This window comes from Branchiostoma floridae, chromosome 18, assembly GCF_000003815.2.
Source record: "Branchiostoma floridae strain S238N-H82 chromosome 18, Bfl_VNyyK, whole genome shotgun sequence".
In the NCBI taxonomy this organism is placed as follows: domain Eukaryota; kingdom Metazoa; phylum Chordata; class Leptocardii; order Amphioxiformes; family Branchiostomatidae; genus Branchiostoma; species Branchiostoma floridae.
Window position 1 is genome coordinate 4730595 of NC_049996.1, and position 23328 is coordinate 4753922.

Sequence of the window (23328 nt, forward strand, 5' to 3'; positions counted from 1 at the left end):
TCGAAACACTCCAGTAATTTCGCAGAAAAGGCGGCGGCAGTCTCGGGGTCTCTTAATTTGTCCACGTCAAATCGGTTAGGTAGTGTTCTTGGCTTTCTATGTGATTTGGTGGACAACATAAAGTTCGCCAGGACTAAAGAATGGTCTGACCCAATATCTGCTGAGTGATATGAGCGACTGTTCTTAACCGCAGACTTCAGTTCATTATTTACAATTATAAAGTCTATTTGATTTTTAGTTGACTTGTCTGGTGAGAACCATGTTGCTCGTCTAAGAGGTTTATGCTCAAACAAGGTGTTTGTTATGACAGTTCCATTTACGGCACAGAACTCTAGCAGTTTCCAGCCCCTGGAGTTTGTACTCCCAAGGCCAAAACTACCTACAACATCTGGCATCAAATCACAAAGGTCACTACCTACTACTGCATTAAAGTCACCCATTATTACCATATGGGAATTGTTTGGCCTCTGGTTGATTTCCGATTGTAACATGTCATAGAATGAGTCAATTTCTTCCTCTGGATAAGAAGAGTCTGGGGCATACACCTGGAATATTACTAATTTCCCCACATTTGATTTCAAGGTGATACTAACCAACCGCTCAGAGATAGGATCAAAAGCATCCACATTTGGTACTAAGCTCTTTAAGATGGCAATAGCCACTCCAGTTGTCTGTGTTTGCCATCTTTTCTACATGCTTGAAAAAATGCATAGTCTCCATGTTCGAAGACTTGTCCCACTTCATTATCCCAGTGTGTTTCAGATAAGCCAATTATTGATATTTTAATGTCTACGAGAGTTTTACATAACAGGTCAAGTTTGTAGTTCATATCCTTCCACATAGTTCTGGTGTTCCATGTGGCAATATTCAATATGGCTTCCCTTGGGGACATTTCTCTTGTTTTTGGGCCAAGAAACGACGAAATGTGCAGACACGGGGTTCCCTCCGGAGGGGTAATGAGTGGAGAAACTCTTTCAGGCACTTGCTCAAGGTCTTCCTGATCACTCAGTCACTCTCTCTCCACTAACCTGGTCCGCTGCCCTGCTGCCAACAGCTTACCTTGGGTGAAGGTCGATGTTTGAGGCCACTTTGTAGCACAAAAAAGGCAGGGAAAAACTTCCAGAACAACCTTTAGCTGAGGGTCGATGCTTGTAGACCTTTTGAGGTACTGTTCAGTTCATAAAACAAGGCATGGCCAGTAGAAGACTGGGCGGGAAACGGCTGGAGAAGTTCGATCCCAGGTTCCAAGATGGCGATGGGTGGGAGGGGGGCAACATGTGATGCTCGAAGTTTTGAAGTGAAGAAATCTCGGCTAATTACGTAAACTAACTTAAAATAACACTGAAATGGTACTCTACATCCTTTCTAGAACATTGATGCTACAAAAGAGTGCTTCCCCGGGCCTCTATCACCAAGATTTGCAATAGATACAGATCCCTTGTGATCAGAGCTCCCTAAGGTACAACCACTCTAGTCCGTGACCTCTGACCTCTCTATATAGATACAGATACAGAAATACAAATCTTGTGATACCCTGTGTTACGTACAGTGCGGTACTTGGAATATATGAGTTTTCACACCAGCCAATCAGACTCAATCCTCACCGTTGCTATTTTACCTGATTTTTAACACCACCTGGTGTTAGAAGGAAACGTTATCTATAGTACTCCTACAACGTTGTGACAGACCGATTCAAAACAACTTCGGGAGACAAAGCTGAGGGTCAAAGGTCAAAAGCTGTTGGAATTTTCGGGCAGAGTTGTCTTGCTAGTTCTTGATAACAGCGGAATGGAGCGGAACGTTTTTTGATTGACAGAAACGGGGACAGTGTTGAGGCAGAATCATAAGGTTGTTTTGTATCAACAGTTTTCGCTGTCAGGATGATTAGTCATTGGTGAACTGGTTCGACCACATTTTGGTGCAGCAAAACCACATCGTATTGAGTGACTGGCTTTGGAAAATTACACCAATGTAATAGTGTTGACACAAATAATGAACAGATTTTGCAAAACCTTCAGAGCCATATTATAGGAAAATATGTATAGATATGCATAACTGTGTATGAGGTCGCCAAGGTCGCCATAGAAGCGCACAGAGAGTGCGGTGGAAGCGACATGGTCATCAAGGACGCCATCACCTCCGCGACTATATTGAAACGACTCACAACAGTCGCCGTGAGCGCAGCGGGGACGGCGATCCAACGATGAGCGCAGAGAGAGCGGCAAGAGAGCGCACAGCGAGCACCGTGAGCACCAAGAAAGCTCTCACCGGGCTCTGGCCAATTTTCCATCGCAGCGAGAGAGCAGTGAGAGCGCCTTCAATTAGAAAGAGGGCCTAACGGTGGGGTCACACCTGCGTATATATTTAAGTCCGCATGAGGCACGTATGGGAGTATTTGCCTCAACCAGGCTCCACAGGTCGTTGTAAAAATAATAGAAATTGGACAAACGTAAACAGGTGACATGTCGGACGAGTTAGCTGGGTCGCTAACCATACTTCTCGGTCAGCTGACTCATCTGGCATGTTATGTATCTATATTTGTCCGGTTTGTACTATTTTTCCCGTGACCTGTCGAGCCTGGTAGAGGCTAAGAGCGTCATACGCTCAAACAAAGCTCAAACGGACTTTAATATATACGCATGTGTGAGCCCACCTTTAAGGCTCCCATTCCACTAGACGGCGATCGCGCTGGGCTCTCACTGCGAACTACATATGATATATGTAACCTTGGCTTTCTCACTGAGTATATCATACAATACGTAACGGTGTGGCTTAGAAGACAACAAAACACACACGTTATAAAAAGATTCGTTTCTTTTCTGTACGATTCATTGAGCGATATGTCAAATTTTAGGTCGCAGAGAGAGCGCGGCGAGAACGCTATTCCTAGTGGCCAGTTCTTAGGCTGAGCATTTTTCTTGTCTTTTTAAATTGTTATGCTGTCATTTTGGTAACACCCAAACACAGCTGCTCCACCCAAATGATAGATGTGGTATCTTGGCAGACATTTTCTGGTGAAGACGATTGGATTGTCTATTAGGCTGTCCATGGTAATGTTATGTGCGCTAAAGAAATAGAGCGGACGGTGTGCCAAAACGGTCTTTGGTTAAATTTCCAATATAGGTAAATATACACGTTTTCATTACGTATTCTGTTCAAAAGAAATCTGAAACACATAAAGCTCTGCAAGCATAAGCTGCTTTGGGTCAAATTTTGCAGTGAGGTCATATTTGATGGAGGATGGCCCCCGGCGCTAAGCTTGGAACTATTTCATGATTATGTTGCTTTTTGCCCTTTTTATCATTATTTCTGCATCAACAAATTTGTATGGAAGCCTCATTATACCAGCGGCTTCTTTGAAGCTTAGTTCACTGTGACTTAATTTTATGGATAACGAACATACACACGTGCATTTATTTTCTCCTTATTATTTTTAAAGAAACCACTTTGGCCACATGTAACCCAATAACATCCCTGGTCAATAAGAAGTTTATGTTTGCCAGAGGATCTGCTCTTCAGGGTAAGGGGCACATGGTTAGGGCAAGGAGACAACAGCGCCCTTGTTCCCCACTTTGAAAAAAAAATGGCAATAGAACATTTTTGAAATGGCAAATGAAAAACTGAGCCATTGAAAGAATAGACTGGATGTTTAGTCTTGTAGTTTTGCAGCATTTCTTTGCCAGGGCTGTTAATTTTGTTGGCCTCTCGCATCACTTTTGAGGTCTCCAGAAGATATCGTACAATTAAGTCAGTGTGGCCTTATTCAGTAAAGTTTCTGTAACCAACCTTCTAGCCATTTGTTTTGTGAGCTGAAACAATGGGCATAGGTTAATATGGAGCTCATCTGTGTCGGTACAATCCATGTTGAAGTTTGTAACTATCATTCAAAAATGGACATATATTCGTTTAACAAGTTCAAATGTACTTTTGGAAAAACAAATTGGCAAGAAGTCGGCACAGTTGTTGTGGAAATTGAACGTTGTTACATTGCTTGTAACAATAGTGAGGAAAAAGTTGATACTGTAGACCTCCCCCCCCCCCGTGTACACTATTTCACATTCAGTAGATATCTGGCGGTTTCTAGCGAGGACCAATCAGATGGCCATGCAGTCGGATACTCCTTACGTGTGAAGGTTTTCAGCCCGGACGAAGAGAGCCAACCACTACAAGTTCGCCTCTACCCACACCATTGTAACCACACCCCCGGTTCAGAGGGGGACAGTTGTTACCTACCGGTACATCAAACTGTGAAACAGGTGGCCACTGACTGTCTTGGCGTAGGTATGACTGTACAACAAACCTCAAACATGCTACAATCCATGCAACAGTCTGGAACAATTGAAAACACAAAGGCCGCTGGAGGACAACTCTGACAAGAAAATAACTGTCCCAGCTTCAATATGAGATGCGCTGTAGTAAGAGGGTCCACCAGAATGACTGGATCGGTACCTACGCCAAGGCACAGCGTCTCCGAGACCAGGGTGTGTGTATTTTCTTCAAAGAGTACGACTCTGACAATGAAGATCCCGACAAGAGACCGTTTGTCCTCGTTCTCCTGACAGAATGGCAGCGGCAGATGGCGGAACGCTTCAGCCCAAATAGCGTCTGGACAGTAGACTCCACCTTTGGCCTTAACTCTTACGGCTTACCTGTCTACAGCGCAGTGGTGCCAAATCAACACCGCCAGCGACTGCCAATCTTCTACCTCATAACGTCAAATGACAAGAAGAACCAACCACGAAGAGACAGGGGTCCGACTTGGGTTCGAAGCTCTCCTGCAATGACGACACGACCGAACGCCATCATTATTGACAAGTCCCTTACAGAGAAGAGGGCGATTGAGCGTGCGGTAGAGAACGACACTTTGTCCTGGGAAGACGGCACCCAGACCAAATGCCGTCTTCTCTTGTGCTGGTTCCACGTCAAAAAGGCATGGACAGAGAACTTGCTACCAAAGTTGGAAGGAGAAATGGCAGCAGAAGTTTACGAAAAAACTGTGCGAGCTTATGCTGCAACCAACATGGCAGAGATTTGATGAAAAGATGGAGCAGTTTTACTCCGAGTATGAGAAAGTTCAGCAAGTCACAAAGTACCCGCGTGGATGGGACTGCGACGAATGGCGTGATATGTGGGTTCGCGCTGGTCGCAGGTTCCCTCACGGAGACACAGACACAACCAACCTTGTAGAGCGGCACTGGGAATTGATCAAGTACACAACACTCAATGGGAGAGCCAACCACCGTTTGGATGTCCTGATGGACGCTCTGGTTGGAAATCCGGACGATGGCACTTTCCACGGGGGGCAAAGTGCAGTTGGATTCTACATGGAGAAGCAGAAGGAGGTTGACCTCGGGCTCCATACCGCACGGGCGACACTAGCAGAGAGGAACAGACAGAGCATGGCAGAGATGTACATACAAGCATACAGTAAGGACAGCTCCGTTCTCCGGCTACAAAGTGAGGCACTGCTTTTGTTCAAAATCAAAAGCAGTAGCAGAAAAGGGGTACGGTACAATGTCTGCTTAACCACCATGATCTGTGACTGCAGCGACAACTTTCACAATGCCATAATCTGCAAACACATCGGCGCATGTCGGCTGTATGTGCAGAAGTTCAAGCCCCACCTGCTAGCAAACATAGCTCCCCCGGATGCTAGAAACCCAACTATGCTCGTAGCTTCAAACAATGAGTCTATTAAACGAACGTGTGGACGAGATGACAGACCCACAAGTCCCTGAAAGTTCGGACTCTAGTCAAGCTCACAACGACCAAGACGATGCTCGTATGCAGGTGGAAGCAGCCTTGCGCGATGTGCAGTGGGAGGGCATGTCCAGTTACCAGGCAAAGCAGACAGCAATCTTAATGAAAAACTTTGTCAAAGAGCTTCAGACAGTATAATCTGTGCAAAAGCCACACACCCGCGACGAGAGAGTCGCACAGGCCAGGCTTGTCCGCACAATACAGCAGGCCAACACTGCGGTGCGCCGTCCCTCCAGTAGCACACAGAACACCGACAACACCACATCAGCCACAGAAACAACAACAAGCAACCAGGCCAACAAACAAACACCGAAAAAAATCAAACAGACTCACAAACGCATTGTCTTGCCAGGAGAACACCACAGTAAGTTCAAACGCGCCCGGTGCGACAATTGTGGAACGTCAAACTATGTTTGCGTCACTGGGAAAGCTATAGAAGCCTCCACGGCGTGTAAAAATTGTGACGAGGAAGTGACTTGGGTTAGCCCCAAGAATGGACCACAAATAAACGATTAATGTGCCTTTATTGAATTGAGTAGAACTAAAAGTACAGTAGAACCTACTCTTCCGCCAGAAGTCACAGGTACTATTGTGATGAGCCGGCTGTGTGGCTTCATTATAAAGAAGTCGCCGATGAATTAGTATTAGCATTTGTACTGTTATGATCAAAGTGTATTCATATTTCCTTAGAGATTGTCTACTTATCTATGTTGAACAAATAGATGTACTGATAAGGCAATCACGCTCATCATATTGCATGCATGCATGCATTTTGCAATGAATAATGTTTATAAAGTTTTGGGATAATGTAACATTATCCATCGTTGTTATTTTGTAAAACATAAAATAAAAACATCACGTAGTTCTACTGTACTTCTACAAGTCACAACTTGAATCTTGTCACCATAGTAGGTAAAAAGACGTCCTCTCTGATGAACCGTGCGCAACGGCTGTAGTAAATTGTCAAATATAACGTTATGTACTCAAGTCGTATTGTTTTTTTTATTCCTTCCTTCTATTCTATATTACCAGCATTGAAAGGGACCACCTCAGAAGATACATGCTGTAAACTAAAGGAAGCCCTACTAAGATTTCCTTTGTAATGTATTGACGGTATTTAACAGCCAGTAATCGACGGACAATAGGTGTGAAATATTCCCCCCTGCCCCTCGCGTGCCACCAGTTTAGTGTTAATTGGTTACTCTGCATTTGAAGGAGCGGACTTCATGGGCGTTGCCCTCGCTAGAAATCTACTGAATGGGAATCAGAGCATACTCTCACAGCGGTCGCACGTACCTGATGTACAATGATTACAACGTCTTCAGATTCCTTAAATGCAGAATAAGACACCTAATATCCGGTGCACATCAGGACTAGGAATGCGATTTTTTACCGAAGTGATGAGGGTCGACGAAAAAAGGTCGAGCTCATTTTTCCTTCGTGGAAACAAATTTCATTTTTGTACGTCTGATTTCTAAACTTTTTCGTTTGATACTAGTGCGATGCGGCTCTATTTTTTTTATGTAAGGCCACAGCATGTAAATTTTATGGATGACTTCCTATGTAGAGTGCAAAAATAATGAGCGAAAAAAAAGCAAGATGGCTAGATTTTCGAAATAAACATTATGCACATCGTAACATGATTTAAAGTGACAAAACGTTTATCAGAGAAGTGAACTAGTGTAGTAAAAGTGATACTACTGTGTTATACACTGGTATCACTTGCCAAGCTGGCAACTTCATTCATGGCTTCCACTTTTACAACTATCTAACATGTTTCACTTCTGCAAGTATAGTCATGGCTACCTCACTAGTGTCACTTAACAGGTATGATTATTAGGCTACAACATACACAGAATGTTTGCCTATTTTGGTCTATCTGACCATCCCTGAAAATGAAAAAAAAATCTTGTTTTCTTTCCTGAAATCAGGCAAATATCAATAAGAGCCTGATGTCATCCACAAAATTGACGTGCTGTGGTCTTACTGAAAAGTAACCTTGAAAGACCTCCCAAATGCATATTATTAGTCTGTTGTTGTAACTGCTATTATCACTTTTCGTGAATTTGTCAAACTAAACATCCTTTTTGATAGAGGATTGAAGATTATTGTCTTAATCTTTGAAACGTTTGTGACAGAAGCTTCTTTATTCTGACCAAACGTCTTTAGAATGCGGAGGTCAGAGGTCACCGATCGGACAGTCAATTAATAATTCTTGACAACAGTCCTGAAAACAAATAGAGCGAGATGATTTTGATTGACAGATAAGGGGGTGTTGTTGAGGAAGAATCGGCATGTTTCTTTGTGCTAGCAGACAGGATGATCAATCATTAAGTACAATGCTCAACCGTGGCAAAAAGTCGGCACGGTTGTTGTCGAAATTGAAAGTTGTTACATTGACTGGAACTATATTGAGGAAAAATTGATACTGTAGACCTGAATCAAAGCAACTTTAGATGACAGATCATAAGGTACCGAGTCTTCACACTCTTCATAAAGAAGTCCTGAAAAGGGAGGTAGAACGAAAAGTACCAAGATATGCACGGTACAGCACATGCGAAGGCCCAAAAGTACAATGTGGAGCCTACATATCTCTATTCGCTTTTGGTGTGCCGTACTGTATATGCAAATAGAACATCTATTTTAATTTCATACTGAAGATACAGTTGTCAAAAGAATTTGAGTGTAGGCATAGAAATGCGAAGGGAATGGGGTATTTTCATTTCAGTTATGTAGAAAAGTGACTGTTGATGGTATTTTTTTCTTTTCTTTTCAAACAGGCAAGGCAAAGAAACTGCTTTACTATTTCAGAAGATGCAAAAGCATCAGTTTATCCTATTCAGACGGGGGGTGGTGGCTTTTGAGGCTCGCGCCAATTTTGCATGTCGCATAATGATAGAACGTTTTGTGCTAGAGCCTTCAACTTTTCCTTGATCTAAGTTGGCAATGATTTAGTTAAGTTTGATTTTAAAAAATAGTCTTGTTGCTATTGCAACGACTTGTTAACAGCCAGAGGTCAACGGTCACTAGGAATCGGTTGGTTGTTTTGTATCAACAGTTTTCGCTGGCAGGATGATTAATCATTGGTGAACTGGTTCGACCACATTTTGGTGCAGCAAAACAACTTCGCAGGTGCGTGGCCTACTTTGTAAGTTACACCGTAAATCTTGTCAAAAAAAATGCACGTTTGGTTCGAAGTATTAAGCGCAATGGAGAAAAGCTATAAGCATATCGATTTAAAGTGTTGCTAAATACAAACTTGGTTTCCTAAGCTTTTTGAGTTTGAATTAAAGTTTGTCCTAGGACAGTTTGCTGCCCCAGCTATGAACTGTTCTACAGAAGTGGCATCTACCAGATATGTTGGCAGACTGTTCCAATCTATCACTGTACGGGGAAAGTAAGATGCCCTATGTGTTTCAGTTTTACACGGTAAGGTGTGCGCTGGCAGTGACCTCTTGTGGTGTTATTGTTTGTAAGAATACTCTGAATGGGTATGGTGATGAGATTGTTGACTACTTTGAACATGAGTGTTAGCCGTGCTTGTTGACACATTATGATAGGGTAGGCCAGCTAAGCTGATTTGTCACATCAAGCCTAGCCTAGACTTTTCCCACTTGTACTTGAGGAACGAAGCAGTACAATTGTGTCATTCTTTCTTGTTACCACAGTAGCTCTGGCCACCTTACTTTAGTTTCTTTTAAATGATTTAGCGTCTCAGTTATTGTCCTCTGAATATTGTATTCTTCTTTTGGCTACGATACGGTTTTCAATCATGTGTAAGACTTAATTTTTACCGGAATCGGTCACATGTACCTTTGATTGCTTTTGTTGTTATTTATTTTGCTATTATTACGCTCTCTTAGGAGATCATCTTCATCACTTTTCCTTGAGATTTATATCGATGTGATGGGTCGGCTTATCACTCGTTCTCATTGAAAAGGAGAAAATGACAATTTTTGGTCAAAAATTTAATCTGCTTTATTTTCACTGAAAACCAACTGGTTGCTTAGGAAAATTCCTCTTTTAAACATGGCAAAATGGCAACTTATTATTTTTGGTCACATTTTGTAATGTACTATATGGCAGGTAACAAACGGTAACGTTTGTTACAACAATAGACTTTACCCTGTTTCCTTCGAATGGACTTACCTTATTGACTGCGTCATTTAGGTATAAGTAGACGTCCCTAGGGATTCTTAACACACATTTTTTTTACACCAAGTCAAATAGAAAGCTTAGACAGCATCGAACAATGGTAACGTTTGTTACAGTCATTTCTGTACAACATTTTGATAAACAAGTTAGGGTAGTCAACAACCCTTACTTGTTTCTATATAAAGCCAGATAAACTACACAGTGTCACAAAAACGGCCATTTCTAGTCTTATGCTTGGATGATATAACCGTGGCAGCCATCGTACTCGTGTTGGTAACGCTTGTTACAGAATTTGGCGACAAGCATTAACCACTCCACACAGCCTCCAAGATCAGTGACAGTAGCGATCTGACGTGATACGGCAAAGGGTCTTCGTAGCCGGTTTTATCTGCCGAACAGTCATTCTGTGAACTGAATTGTTACATTTAGGGATACTCTTTGAATTCTTCGTGTCTCCTCAGGCGACAGTCAATTTTTAGGGGGTGAAATCCCACCCGTGGCTAGGATAACCTTCCAAGACATCAACCAATATGAATGTTGTGGTGCATCGTTTGTAAATAATTACAGGGTTTGTGGAAAAACGGAACCAGTGCTTTTTGTCTAAGATTTGCTGCATATTAAGTCGCAAAGTCAGGCGACAGCATTTTTTGACATTAAATGAGAACGAGCCTTATGTAAGTACATAACTGCTGTTATTAATTTCTTCTGTTGAGGCACGATATAAAAGCGAATGTTAAGGAAGAGACAAGACTCTTTGTCCTCTTACAGAGCAATACGTCAATCTGTCTGTCTCTTATTGCTTTTTGACTTTCATTTTTCAGTTTCTCAAGATGAGGAAGAGAGGGAAGAGGCTTTTACTCCCCCTTCTGGTGGTTCTGGCCATCTCCATGTATCTGATCGGGACCGGCTCCAGGAAGGACGCCCCGTCGGAAAGTGGACATCGTGTCATCGAGGAGTCCATAGGTAAGGGTTTGACTTCAAGTTGCCTTTTTGTAAAAATCACCGTTTTTTTTCTGAATCATCTGTACAATAGATATTCAATAAACAAAGATTTTTGTACACAATGTACACTATTTCAAAGTTATTGAAAACATCAAATCTTAGAAATCCCACTTTAGATGCCTAATAACTGTTGCCGGATAATTCTACCATTTTTCGCTCGTGACTTCATAGGAACCACGGTAGCCTGTTCGGAGCCTGGTACCGAGACTAGCAAAACGACTATTCTTGTTACGCAATCAGTGCGCTATCTATGTCAAATTCATAAGTATTTATGATGCTTGATTTTCTTACAAGTCAAGGTGCTAAGTTACTGACAGGGCGTCATATTCATTTGATTTTCATAACAAAGCTCCCTATTTTCTTACAAATGTCTTTCATAGAATAATACTAAGCTATGCAAATTATACTTAGGGATTACGGCTAAATGTGGTAAGGAAGTGTTAAAGCTATACAACGTAATATTTGGACAATTCAAAAAGTAGATTTTCCTGCAATTTCTTTACATAGTAAGCTAAATCGACCCTTTAGCATTGAATACCAAGGCTTAGTGAGAGAAGTCGCAACATCAGTGCATCATACAAATATGTCTACAAACTGTGATCTTCCTACATGGACCTCCATGCTTCCTTGTTGGGAAACATGCCCACATCTGGCTTATCGCTGTCTTGTGTGGATGGTGGTCACTCAAAAAAAAATACGTAGTATACGTTTTTACTGTAATATTTTGTAAGTAAAGCACAGTGTCATCGAGGAGACAAGAAACTTACTAAGCGCGCACCATGCAGATGTGACTCCGGAACTGTGTGCTCTTTCCATGTATGTGCCAATGGCTGTATGATGTAAAATATCAAGATGATTTAATTGTAAAGTATAGCCAGTTTATGTGAACAGAGATTGTTAATATTTCAGCCCTGCCGACTGATGAAGACCTTCAGGAAGCCTTCAGGAATCTCATTGCGAATAAAAGACATTCGAGAGATATTCTATGTGAGTTCTTCAACACTACTTCATTATGTTACAATTTTAAGACTTAATATCCGTGCACCAAATAAAGAGCTGTATGCCACTGATGACTGTCAAAGAATAGGGTTGATCTGATTTCAGAAATATTAAAAATGCTATGGCAATGGTCATTTCGCAGGTGAAAAACAATCACTTGTAAAATAAATTTGGTAACACAAGGCCATGTTCATTTCGTTATTTTGATCAAACCCGCACGTGCACTTGTTTTATCCGTTTCAAAAAATATCAACGGCGATGTAAAGCATACAAAGTATCTTTTACAATGGCAAATAAATGTATATTCAAGGTGCAACAATATTAAAAGACGGAAATTTATGTTTTAGACTGCGAACTTCAATTGCTAAGACAAGGAGGAAAATGTGAAATGACCTGCATTTCATAATGAGGGCTAGGGCAACATGTTTTGTTTTTAATTTGGCCATTTTTATACGTACTCTTGCATCATTTTGGGGGGCTTCCAGATGATGTTATCCATAAAATCAAATCAACATGGCCTTAGCAGAGTAGACTGATAGATTTTGAGTCCGAGTACAATGAACGCAGATTTCACGCAAAAAAAGCAAAGTCGTCTATTTCTGGATACCTATGACATCAAGACAACAAAATGCAAAAGTTTCAAATTACAAACAAATATAATTAGTATTTTGAATGAACAAATTTCTTAATGACCTTTCTATCGCATTGAAAGTCGAACCTAACGAATCATACTTCTATTTGTCGATTCCTGTCGCGAGGAAAGTAAGTCTTTGTCCGCCCGTGACGTCATAGGAAACATGGCGGCCGGTTCGGAACTTGGTACCGGACTGGTCAAAATTTTCTTTTCAGAACATACAATTTACATACAATTAACTTGTTGAGAATCGAGGTGTCAAGTTCCGAACAGGCCTAGGCCACTTTCACTAGTCCACTATTACGTCATGAGCGGAAATTATCTTGATTATATGGCGGTAGTATTATTAGAAAGTCAGGAACATAGCCTGATAGTTCATTGCAACATCTGTCGAACAAACATTGAGTAAAACTGTATATGACTACATGAAGTCAGGAAATGTTTAATTTCGGTGACAGGGAAAAGTGTAAAATAAACGCAATGTAGATGCAACTACTGAGCGGTAAGGTAATTTCATCTCAAGTGTAGACTGTATATTATAACACACTTCTCTTGTATAGTGTACCTTCAGCGGGCTTGTGCAGAAATATATTTATTTCAATATTTCAGCCCTTCAGGAAGCCTTCCGCTCAGCAGCAGACAAAAACGCCCCACTTTACGGATACGATAAGGACAAGGGACAGCTGGAGCTCATTGCGAATAAGAGACATACTCGAGACATTCTATGTAATTTCTTTTATTTTTTTTTTGTAACATGGGAGAAGTTTTAGGTTTCGTTTTCTCAGATCGAGGACAACCATTTATCTTAGTTTGTGTTAAGATATTACAAAGCACGTTTGTGATCAACATTCTTACAATCATTAATCACCATCGATCAATTTGTCATCGTCACCTTCATCGATATCTCTGTATCATCATCATCATCATGAACATCATGATAATAATAATGATAATGCTAATCTTCATCGCTGTTAATACTGTAGTTCAAAGTTTCGCAAAAATAATAGATTACGTTTAATGAACATCATTGCTTTTGCCCTTATTTATAACGAAATGTTCTCTTTATTTTGCTACATACACAGCGACTGATGCAGCACAAGATCCAGAAATGCTGTCAGGAGAAAAAGACGTCCAAGAAATAGAAAATTCCCCAAGTAACGAGCGTAAGTTTGAACAAGAAATGGTTGTCAATCTTATGAAACTTGATTCAGGTCTTCCTGGGGCGGGGGGGCTAATCCCAAGGGTCTGGAGCAAGCTGCCATTCGTCGCTTCTCATGTGACCTCAATAACACAATAACTGTCCCAGGTGCGGCCAATGACTGTAGGTTTTGAACCACTCACACCGCACCATCGCACGTGTAGTGCGGTCTTAACGTGCTCGAGGTGTGGCTCTCCCCAAAAACGGGACCTTCATTAACGTCCTTTCGGGGGACGGCCCTAGCTAGTTACTCATTTTATTCTGACTAAAGTGTGGAAAGCCGTGTCAAGTGCCTTTTCCAAGGGCACAAATCGGTGACACGACAGGATTCGAACTCGAGACCTCCCGGTTCTGAAAAACTCTGCCACTGCGCCACTCGATCCTTACAGACAGCTGTAACAATTTTTCCTAATGCTTGTTTGTTCTAAAAACTGTTCGTCTGCACTATTAGTGATCGAATCTATAATATCAAAGAAAATAGAAGGTTTCAATTGCTGTACCTAAATTTGATGTTGTTATTCTAACTTAAGGTAAAAGTTCGTGAATATAATCCTGAAGTTTTACAATTATGTTTCTTATCTGGTCGGGGAGGTTAATCATTAGTATATTACCGCATGTATAATGTTTGTTCTTGCACGTTTGTGCTGCAGTATCGCTGCCTGATGACCTGAATAAAGCCCTGCGAGCTGCAGCAGCAGAGGACGCTTCGCCGTACATGCAACAGGCGCTCCGGGCAGCACAACCTGATGACGCTTCGCCGTACAACCAACAGGCGCTCCAGGCGGCACAACCTGATGACGTTTCGTCGTACATCCAACAGGCGCTCCAGGCGGCACAACCTGATGACGTTTCGTCGTACATCCAACAGGCGCTCCAGGCAGCACAACCTGATGACGTTTCGTCGTACATCCAACAGGCGCTCCAGGCGGCACAACCTGATGACGCTTACGTTAGGAATAAACGTTTCTTACCGGCTATTTCTGGGCTTGCTGGGAAGCTTTTGTGTAAGTCTGCATTTTTTTTAAAAATAAACACAATTCTCCTTATAGTGCCAATTGGACTTATCACTGGAGGAATTACAGAATATCTCTGCCTATAACAAATTATTTACTTAAAGACTTCAGAAATAGGTCTTCTTCAATCTGTAATATCTGTAATAAGCTACATGTAACAAAAGTAAAACTAATGTGGAAGATAGCTCTGATAACTTGCCTTTTAAAACCTATGCTTGTTGCGTCCCCCTTTGATATATATGCAATATGGATTTGGCATTTTGTCTCCTGTTGGATGCAATATTAAAGGAAGGACATATTTTGAGGTTGTATCTCTCTGCACCTTGGGTACCGGTGCAGCACTGTGGGGTTCACCGTGGCACTGTTGTTTCATTTTCGCTGAGTTTTTTTTAAATAATTCCGATATTGCGTAATACGTAAGAGTGAAGACAACAAAATATACAAAACGTAAGAAAATTCGTTCTTTATCTCTGAACTTCGTTGAGTATCTTTCGATCCCGGCAGTGCCCTGCCAGTTCCCCCGGACCAGTGAGACACCACCCATACTGATATCTACTACACTTCTATTAAGAAAGCAATTTGATCTAATACTATGCTTTTATCTTTGGTACAGCAAGTGGAAACAAGTTCAATATTACCAAACTGACGGATACCATAAAGAAACTGGGTTCTATGAAAAACATGGCTCCAGACATCATGGCGAAAAGTGTGGAAAAAGAGGCTGAGGTGGCGGGAGCAATAGAGAAAAGTGCCATGCAGTCAGTAATAGACGGCGTGCTCGGTTCAGGTGAGTTATATTTCATCATTGCCTGGTATTTTCTGGAACACCATATGTAAGACTGGTTCTTCAGATCAAAACATTACAGTTTGAATTCAGTACAGTCAGTGTTGATGTTCTTTTAACGTTTTCTGATTCAAATTTACATTATTGTCTATCCTCACTGTTTGCCCCTTTTCAATACACAAGTACAGCGTAAGCAGGCATAGTCTTCAGTAAATGCATTTAAGTTCGCGGGATTTAATTTCGCGTTTGCGGGAAAAATTACTTTTCGCGGTGGTTTTAAGTTCGCGGTAGCACCATGCACCGTAGTCTCTTACTGCCATGGAAAATGTTTGCGGTGGTTTTACATTCGCGGTGAAGTGGCCACCGCAAAACCGCGAAAATAAAACCACCGCGAATATTTCTGCAATAACAGTATTGCGGAGCAAATCCCATCTGTAATTTACATTTAACGTTTGTGTAAAGAGCTATGGATCAATAACAGATGATGTGCCATCTTGAAATATATTACGTAACCATTGCATAAGTTGCTTCCGTTTACCGTATTGTTGAATCTCTATAGTGTCGTCTGTGTTACAGCTGTAAAGAAAGGTATGGGTGGAGCTGCACCTGCTAGTGGAGCTGCACCTGCCAGAGGAGCTGCACCTGCCAGAGGAGCTGCACCTGCCAAAGCACCTGTCCCTAATGGACCTGGATTCGCAAAAGAGATAAAGGCAGTTATCTTTTTTATGGTCCCCTGCCACTATATGGCAATCAATGACTTATCGAAGAGCGGCCAAACTTGGTATTTTGGGCAACGGTCCAGCGTACCGGTACAAAACCGGTTTTTCTCATTGGACCAGTCCAGAAAAACCGGACCTGAAAAAATTAGGTGAACCGGATGTTGGACCGATTAGAAAATTAACAGATTATTTTATAAGGCATTCACACGTTTTATGCGCTTGCAGGTGGAAAAACCTAACAAGAGTGAAGTAGAGTAGAGTTTCGACCAAGTTTTACAGACAATCGTACAGGGGCAGTCAGCGTTTTAGGATTTTAAAACGCCAGTATAAGTCTTATACTCCACCAAACAGATTTCTTCCTAGTGAAATGGACCATTGGTATGAGTCATACTGAATCAGGTCCAGGTCCAGGTTCAGGTCCGGACCTGACCCTCTGGACCTGAACTGGACCTGGACTGTACCGGTACCCACCCCTAGTATAGACAGTCCCATTGACAAGGTTTCTAGCCAGAAATACCAAAAGTTGATTCCGCGACGTCCCCATCTTGAGCCCTGTAGCCATGCCACTAGACCATTGGACGACACTCATTGACATAAAATGCATTATTTTAAAGTGTTATCTAAAACACAACAGGAAAAAAGGACTTAAGACTGTTTGTTCTTTAACTGCTATGTTCGTAAATGACCTTTGGAATGTTTGATCTCTTAGCTGTTGCGGCGCAGACACTTAAGAAAACGGATATAAAATCTATTCGTACACATGTGTGTGTTTTTGTGCATCTTTTGTGGTTGTTTAAGCTTGTTTAAAATGTGTTTGTGCACGTTGTATCTTTTTTATCGTCTATTTGAGTCTGTGGAGGAGTTTCTGCATTTCTAATTAAAATTGTTTATGTAAATGTTTCTTTCCCAGGCTGAAATCAGTCTCTCTGAGGACAAGGGCATGATAAAGGACGACATGTTCGCCCCACCAGGAATGCACATGAAGGTGGACGTTCAGCAGGGTGGCAAGTACGTTATTAAATAACCTGTATTGTTTTCGTTGCCTTTTTTTCTTTGTCGTCCATGGGTGCCGCCATATTGTCTCAAGGGAGTGTTGTGTTTCGTCCCAAGGGGATGTTGCATGATGGGAAGTGGTGTCGTCATTTTGACGTGTTAATGATAACGTGGATTGTTTTATATGATCTTGTGTTCTTGTTTGTACTTCTTTTTGGTGCATTTTTATACCTTCATATACATTAGTAGGTACCCTTTTTGTTAATCTGTGCAGATTTATATTGTTGTTTTTATCTATTTACCTGGTGTTCCAGGCCTTAAATTGAAAGTTCATTAGGGTTGGTAGAAGTCATTATAGAACTAGTTTAACTGTAATGTCCAACACAAAGATTGGACTCACCCACATTTTCGACTGAACAGCACCAGTCTTTGTCAAGGAATGAGCACCCCACTGCTTTCGTGACGTCACGTTATGAAGACAGAGCACGTGACTCAGTAAGAAGTGGATCATAGGTTGCAAGAAGTCTATGGCAGCCACCGTCTCTGCTCGGGGATGGTTAGATAGCTCTGATGTAGATGGCTCCTTTGATTAACGACAAAGTCTGGCTCTATGTCCAATATTCTAACTCTTTCCATTGAAATCGAATAACTCGGTGATTCTATGTGAATATGTTACTTCTCAGGTTAAGTGTTCTAGACTTTGTTACATCATGTACTGACAGCAATCTCATAATGTACTTACATTCTTAACTGTGCTTATGTACACTGTTAGAAAGAAACCAGAAGCTGACAGCAGTTCTCAGCCTCCTGCGTTTGCCTTCCCCATCGGGATGGGCGCTGCTCTGATGAACGGCTGCTTTGGGAAAGAATACGGACCCGGAGACCCTTGCTATAACGTCAAGACTGTCATACCGCGCTGCTATGTAAGTAGCTTGGTCATACGTATGTATTTGACTAAACATTACGTTACAATTTTCAGACCATATATCCGTACACAAAAATACAGCGCTTACCAACAAGCTTTCGGTCAGTCCAATACCGACTGCCAACTGAAGCACCTTTGACCCTTTGCTGATGTCACATTTCCGCTCCGGATTTGTGACTTAGGCTCTGGGTCATTTCAACTTGAGAAGGGTCAGAGGTCTGATCGAAAGCTTGTTGATAAGGGCTTTGTTTTGTGTACGGATATATGGTCTTAAGATTGTAACATAATGTTGACTACCGCCACAGATGAACTTACATTCAAGTATATGACTAAACAGATTCTACTGGTAGAGCTCCCTGTCGTTGACTGTAAATTTAGATATGAATTCCCTATTTATGGACTTCTAAGGCGTGCAACAATTCCGCATATCATACAAAATTTTCCTAAAAGTTTATAAAGCATATTTATTGTATATGAAAGCGATGTAGTGAAAATATATAAGGCTGTATTTTGCATTCTTTCCGCATCAATATTGCAATATTTGTAGAATCTCATCATTCTCCGTGACTGACTTATTCTTGTTCTTAACTCAACTGATATCTAAATAAATGATTTCCTAGATGTTCTACAAAAAAACAGTCAGAATCCATGATGGACTGAACAACAATTTCCTCAAATCAGTTGTGAAATAAATTAATGGTGATACATGCTTCAAAACAATGTCAACAACAAATAAGGAATAAATTAAATGTCCTACATAATGACTTAACATATAAATTGTGTTGTCTGACAGGCCATGATGGAAGGGTGCACCTACATCGGGGTCGGCTTCGATGGTCGCGGGGACTACAGCAGCGCGTCCAGAAAGAAGAATCTCGTGCAGCGGTTCTGTAAGAATAAAAGAAAGTGAGTTCTTTTGCTTAGCAAATCCTACATACTCATATTAAGGGGCTCGATTCATGGGTCTACAACTAGAATATATTCAAGGTACCATTGCACCATATTGCCACTACGGTATAGCTCACACTAATGCTACGGTCTAATTTCTGAAGACCGAGTCCCGGCAGAGCTGTTTACGGAAATGATAAATAAAGTGTTTACTAAGGAATATGTGTAAACAATGCTCCTGACTACTCAGTTTGTACCTTCTATGTGTACTATCGCCTTTGATAGCTCAAGTTGTTGTTTCAGCAAGCTTCCGGCCCGGCCTCGAATCGCAAATATAACTGTAGCAATGCTACATAGTCTCACATCACCAGACCACTTGGATACAAGTTTCTAACATTATTTTCAAAAAGCTACTATGTGCAGAAAGCACAACATTGTAAGAGCCAAGGGGTGGGGGGGGGGGGTAGCTCATGATATTTTTCAGAGGTACTAGTATCAATTTACCGCATCACAGGTATCAAGATGGGGATGTTCCAGATACCATGAATGTTCAGGGAATCTACGACACGAAAGTTTCCTCCTTCGTCTTCGAGTCAAAATCAGCCTACCGTCGCTCCCTTCAGATGAAAGCTGGGATGTCTTTCTCTGGATGGGGATTTCAGGTTCCATTTTATGCATATTTTGATTTGAAATTGAGTTTTGTATCTAGTCGTCAACATGTTAACACTCCCTACTTTAGCTTTGTGATCATTTGGACTGAATAGTTCACTTAACAAACAGAAGTCGTAATGCCCCTGTCACATTGTCGACGAGGTTTAGCCGTGATCGCTGGAAGGTCGGTGGATTTTAAAATCGACCCAGGGTCGCGCGTACTTTCGAACGGGAACCCATTATAAATCATTCACATTGTCGACGAGCTTCGGTCGTACTTCTTGATCGCTGTAAGGTCGGCCGAATTTAAGAGCCTAAGAATGTCGCGCGCATTTTTCGCCTGAAAACAGTCCCTGTCACATTGAGCGAGCCTCGTGCGATCGTAGGAAAGACTTCAATGATAATGAACTTCCCCTGACCTCCAGCAACCGGAAAAGATCATACAAGAAGTTCCTCGCAAAAAGGCAATAGTTTAATCAATTTTATACTTGATTACGAGAAGTTTGCATAATAAGTGATAATAAAAAAAGAAACTCTGTAATAAACTAAACCTACTTGCTACTGCAGAACCCAGAAAGTCAGAATCACACGCTATTTCTAAGAAAATCAACACATGCAAAAAATCAAACATCGGTCAAAACTCGATCTACTCATGGCCGTACGCCATCAGATTTTGCGGTCTCAGTTTTAGCGAGTATCGTCGGGTTTCTGTAGATGAAAGTCTACCCAGATTCGAAATTATAAGATTGAAGTCTAAATATCGAATATCTACCGGTACCAGGGCGAGGTGAAAACGACTTAAAGGCGACAAGGCAAGGGTGACGTAGTTGATTAAGAAAACACAGGACAATCAAAAGAGGGTCTGTATGCCCTTTTACGTAAGGCGTAGGCAGCCTATTTTCATTTCTCGTAGTTCGTAGGGAAAACCATCTTATTTACGTAATGCGTAGCGAGGCGACCAAATTTACCGTAATTGCCTTCCATGATTTAGCGTAAAACATACAGGTTTCTTCTAAATTCAGCGTAATTCAGACCTAATGCAGACCTTCTTTGAAAAAATACAAGGACGTATCACTACTGAATACTTCACTCAGAGCTCAAAAACTCGTCGTCCGATTGATTTTTTCGCAATGTAGCAGGTTTGAAACAATGCTACTTGAGGTGTTAGTAAGCTTATTTATATTGCCAGCTTCAATTTGAGTATCCTTTGTGATAAGCATTTGAAAATATGACAATTTTCATGACATTACAGGCTGCAATAGATGCAGCATATGGTTCGAAGTCATCTTCCCAGAAGCAGATGATCATGTCACTCATAGAGTGTAATGTTGTCAGGTTTGTTTGTTTGTTTGTTTGTTTGTTTGTTTCACATGACCGGTGAACTAATTCTGTCAAGGCGTAAGGTTTTGTTAAAGTTTGCGTAAAGTATTGTTTACACAGTTTGTGTAAGACAACTTTGATTCACTACCTCTCCTTTTTATCAAGTGCAATTGGTCCTTAAACCTGCTCCAGGTTTGGTCTTTCTGGAGTACCTCTCTAAGGAAAATTCACATGTTCTTGTGAAAATGACTTTCAAAGCAAGGGGTATACCTAGCTATGGATTTCTATGGATTTCAACCTAGAACGTTTACATCTCGACGCAAAAGCAACATGACCCTCTAAAACTACGTTTCCGAAGAGGAGTCTGTTTATTATTAAGTGAACAGTAATTGATGTCTATGATAGTTTTAAAATGTTTTAGTAGAGCTGAACCTGTGGTAGTTATAATCATGAATATTACTTTTTTTTCTTTTTTTGCAATCTCTAGCATTCCCACCGTTTATAACTTTCTTACTTCACTTTTTGATAGGTATGAAATCTTCCTTGATGACGTTCGGCCGGATACCCTGAGCCTAGATTTCCTACGAGACTTTTTGGCCCTCCCCGATTCTTTTAAAACGGGAAAACAAGAACTACGTAAGTGCTTGTTTTTAAGTTCTATTCAGCAAACATGTCATACGATTCATATGATGATGTAATTCTTTTTATAATAATTTACTTGACCTTTGGTTTTTATTTGATCATTAGATCATTGTTATGTAATGCTATCAAGAAGCATTGCAGGAGTGCCTTTTTGTATGTCCCAGTTAAACTGTAATACAAAATAAAATGAACTTAATGTCTTCATTGCAGAGAAATTCATCATCCGCTATGGAACTCATTACATCAAGTCAGCAAAGTTCGGCGGATCCTTCAGGGTGTTCAAGACCCAGGAGGCCTCCAAGACCCAAAGTCTGACGGAGTTTTCCGTAGAGGCACAGGCCTCTTATAGTGGAATGTTCTCGGCCGGAGCTTCCTTCGGAATGAAGGGATCCAGTGAAAGCGCGTATGGAGTCCTCTTTATCATTTTTGCTTGAAATTTGGGACAGTTATTTGGTTTTTGCTTGGTTGTTTTGAAATGATAACTTCTGAGTTCACTTCTGAGTTTACAAGAAATTGGGCTTACCCCATTTTTTAACTTCTCAAAGATTTTCAGTCAAGGAATGGGCAAGTATCCCCTGCTTTTGTGTTATGCTAATAGCACACGTGAATGTGTGTACAGTGCATCATATCTTAACAAAGACTGGATTCGATCATCACATGTTCAATTTGTTGTTTTGGAACATACATTTTATCTTTATTTTTATCTAAGTGTTTGGCGCATTTTGTTCCAACATTTTTGAAAGCTATTGTCTAAATCGAAGAGAGATGATACAACATTTTGTAACTTGGTCGGTGGGCTTTGAAAAGGGCAATTCTCACATCCTTGTCATGTAGAGAACATTTTTAAGTCCCCAATTTTGTTAATTAATAATAGTTGGGAATAATTATAATAATTGGGAAATAATAGTTTTTATGGAGGAAAAATTACTCATATTTATGGAACATGTTCCAACAATGACAAAGCATATAAATGCTTAACAATTGTAGTAAATAAAGAGATAACAGTTAGTTTCACCATACGTCAATTTAACATTTTAAGTATTTTATTGCAATATTCTTTTACTTCAAATTGTTCAAACTTATCATAAATGTTATTTGAATTCATTTTCAAACCGTGTTGTTTTTGTTAGAAAAGCCATAGACAAACCCCCTAGTGGCATTTGATCGATTCGCTTCAGAAATTTTAATTTCATATCTTCTGTTCAAAGCATTAGTTAGTTACTTATGGGCTAATAAATCTTACAGCCAATCTTCCAAGACGTCCAACACCCGCGTGACCGCAGAAGGAGGTCACCAGGAAGTCGCGGCCGTCGTAGCGGATTTCTACACAACCGGCTTCAAAGACACCTTCAGCCAATGGCTGAAGACCATCCCTACATACCCAAAACCTGTCGAGATGTTCATGGGCACCATTACGGAGCTGCTGAACTTGAACTTCAAACTCATGTTTCCGTTCGACGTTAAGGATGTTGCAAAAGGCTGCTTTAGCGAAGAGTGAGTCTCATTGTATCCCTGTGTACTATTGTTTACTTCTATTCGAGGAATACATTTTAATCGTTACATTTCAATTTTCATAATCTACTTTTTCAGCCTGAAGACTGAGAACGGCACTGGGAAGAAGTATTACGAGATATCCAAGCTGGTA